General features: G+C 42.6%; 1 pseudogene; it reads right to left on the bottom strand.

Annotated features, from left to right (window-relative positions):
• Nucleotides 1-326: 326 nt before the first annotated feature.
• Nucleotides 327-573, bottom strand: LOC138836790 (ubiquitin-fold modifier 1 pseudogene; annotated as a pseudogene).
• Nucleotides 574-3,618: the final 3,045 nt, after the last annotated feature.

Genomic DNA, 3,618 nt, shown 5'->3' with positions numbered 1-3,618 from the left:
TGTTAAAACTATTTGGTGTAAGTCACCAATTTGTGTACCCAACGCTTCGATCAAAATACTCAGGCTTTGATTTGCTTACTAAAGCTAATGACACATAGTTAGAAACTTTAAAAAAACATAACTGATGGAAGATTGCTAATTACTCTCTGAATATTATCTTCACAATAAACTATATATTTAAAAATCAAACTGTATGCAAATCAGTAGCAAACAATTACCTGCCATCCAAATCCTTTTGCTTTTTAAAGTCAAGGACAAATAAATATGTTAAGATTCATTAAATTTTAATTAATTTTCATTCAAGCACTCTCAGAAAGAATCACCACTCATCCATGATCCCTAGGAATAATCCAAAGTTCTGAGCCAGGCTTTAGAAAAACATTTCCAGCAGTCTCTGCAGGATTTATTCCTAGTCCATCATGGGTAATAATTGCACTCGTGGCTGCAGGAACTTTAAATTCTTCTGCTGCGAACTTTAAGACTGCCATGAAAGGTGCACTTTCAGGAACTGAGTATTGTGTAAGGCAGCCATGGATCTGATGTCAGCGTGATTTTAAACCAAACCTTAGACATGATGGAATGGGCCTGGACACACTCACCATGCCAAGTTCACCTGGCAGCCCACTTCCTCTGGAAACACTCCCCACATTTCTTTTTTTTTTTTTTTTTTTTTTTTTGGCTTTGCACTCTTGCTTAGTTTTTTCACTTGAGGCTGATGCTCTACTACTTAAAATAAACCTCCATTTCTGGTTTGTTTGTGGTTTTTTTGCTGGTATAATTGGGGATAATAGTCTCTAGGAGCCGGGTGCCAGTGGCTCATGCCTGTAATCCTAACTACTCAGGAGGCTGAGATCTGAGGATCACAGATAAAAGCCAGCCAAGACAGGAAATTAACCATCAGAAAACCGGAAGTGGCATTGTGGCTCAAGTGGTAGAGCACTAGCCTTGAGCTGAAGAGCTGAGGGACAGCGTCCAGGCCCAGAGTTCAAGCCCCACGACCGATAAAAAAAAAAAAAGTCTTTGGAATTTATCTGCACAAAGTGGTGTCAAACTGTAATCCTCAGATCTCAGCCTCCTGAGTAGCTAGAATTACAAGCCTGAACCCCCAACACCCAGATTTTCATCACTTTCATCAAGACTGAAAGATATTTAACAAAGTCTCTGAGGTGCCCTTGTCTAAGTAGAATTTTTCAAATGTATTTGACCTTAAAATCCATTTTTTAGTAAGTCTTTTCTGTGCATCTGCATGAAAAGTGGAAAGGAAATGAGGGAGTATTTTATTTGGAATGTTACTTTCTTCTTCTAAAAAAAAGTTGAATTGTGAACTTTTATTCCAAAAAGGAAATATACAAGATAAATTGAAATTTTACTTTATATGCCACAAACCAATCTGTTAAACTATACAATAATTAAGAACTATAAGCCAGGCTGGGAAAGTGGCTCAGTGGTAGAATGCTTGCCTTGCATACATTAGTCCCTGGGTTTGATTCCTCAGCACCACATAAGCAGAAAAAGCTTGAAGTGACACTGTGGCTCAAGTAGTAGAGCGGTAGCCTTGAGCTGAAGAGCTGAGGGACAGTGCCCAAGCCCAGAGTTCAGGCCCCAGGACCAACCAATAAAAAAAAGAACTATAAGCCCTTGCTAGGTGCTAGTGCCTCACACCTATAATCCTAGCTACTCAGGAGGCTGAGATCTGAGGATTGCAGTTTGAAGCCAGCCCAGGAAGGAAAGACCATGAGACTCTGATCTCCGATTAACCACCAGAAACCCAGAAGTGGGGTTGTGGCTCAAAGTGGTAGAGCACTAGCCTTGAGCAAAAGAGCTCAAGGACAGAGCCCAGGCCCTGAGTTCAAGTCCCACAACCAACAAAAAAGAAAAAAGAAATATAAGCCCAATTGCTATTCATGGATATAGTATTTTCATATATTTTTTTTGCCAGACAGCTCAAATAATATTAATACCTTTGTATTCCTTCTTTGAAATAAATAGAAATGTCTTACTAATAGAAAAATAACTTCAAACACTACCAAAAGTCATAACCAGCTCCCTCCACACTCCAAGTTCATTGGTCTATAAGAGCTTTCAGCCCAAATTCAAAAGTGACCCTTAGCCTTCCTACTCAACACCAGATGCCTATGCATCAGAATACAGCAGATCCCTGAGGCTTCATTCTGACCCACCCAGACATTGCTGGACCCTACCCCTGTGACCTCCTCCACCACCAGCTGCCAGATTTCTTCATGTCCCTGCAGGTCCTGCAAAGATGGCGATCCATGGGGCACATACTAGGAAACATGGCCAACCCCAAAGCCAATGGTTCAAGAAAGGATTGAGAAGTTTGTTAACAAGCTCAACTAGTGTTGACTCAATTTGTGAATGGTGATAAAGGAGAAAGCAACAGAGCCCCAGCAAAGCCTGGTGCAGCCATGGAGAAAATTCCCTTCAGCTGAGCAAATATTGATTAGTCTCCTTGTTTAGGCTCTGCTGATGGAAACAAGAGGTGGACTAGAATTCTTAAGAAGTTTGTAGTTTGGTCTGCGTGCTGATGGATCACACCTGTAATCCTAGCTACTCAGGAAGCTGAGATCTGAGAATCACTCCCTGGGCAGGAAAGTTTGGGAGACTCTCCAATTCACCAGAAAAATCCAGAAGTAGAGTTGTGGCTCAAATGGTAGAGTGCCAGCCTTGAATGAAAAAGGTAAGCAAGAATACAAGGCCTTGAGTTCAAGTCCCAATACTGTCCCCCTCCCTGAAAAAAAAAAAAGAAAAACATAGAATCAGACTTCCCATTAAATACGGCAGGTTACTGGGCTAAGGATAGCTCAGTGATAGAGCACTTACCTTGCATGAGGAAGACTCTGGGTTCCAACCCCATCACCACCACCAGGCACACATGCCCAAACACACACACACACACACACACACACACACACACACAATGTTTCTTCTCTGAATCCTCTAAAATAACTATAAAGGAGTGTTTCAGGACTGGAGGTAAGACTAAAGAGAGAGAGTGTCAGGCCAATAGAACAACAACAATTTTTTTTCAGGGGCTGGGAAGGTGGCTTGTCTTGCATACAAGAGGCCCTGGGTTTGATTTCTCAGCACCACATAAGCAGAAAAAGCCAGAAGTAGTGCTGTGGCTCAAGTGGTAGAGCACTAGCCTTGAGCTGAAGAGCTGAGGGACAGTGCCCAGGTCCGGATTTCAGGCCCATGACCAACCAAAAAATAAAAGTTTCTTTTCAGCCAGGTATGGTGACTCACATGCTTAATCCCAGCTAGTCATGAAGTAGAGTTAGAAGAACCACCTTCTGAGGCAGAATGGGCAAAACACAAGGCCCTATATGAAAACCAAACTAAAAGCAAAAAAGGCCTAGGGCATGGTTCAAGTGGTAGAACCCTTGCCCAACACACATGAGGCCCTGAGTTCAGTCCCCTTTGCTTCTCTAACACCACAGTGGTGATCCTCACTCCATCAGCCCTCCCATGTCAGTCTCCTCCACAGATGTCCTCCAACCCATACCTCCATCCTGAGCTTCTTCCCTCCTTCATTCACCTTTGGGGTTGTCATCCAGTCCAGTAGCTCTAGATGCCATCTCCAGGTTCAGAACTTGCACA

The sequence above is a fragment of the Dipodomys merriami genome, unplaced genomic scaffold, assembly GCF_024711535.1.
Source record: "Dipodomys merriami isolate MVZ:Mamm:240054 unplaced genomic scaffold, mDipMer1.0.p SCAF_26, whole genome shotgun sequence".
Taxonomy (NCBI): domain Eukaryota; kingdom Metazoa; phylum Chordata; class Mammalia; order Rodentia; family Heteromyidae; genus Dipodomys; species Dipodomys merriami.
This window is presented reverse-complemented; position numbering and strand designations above follow the sequence as displayed.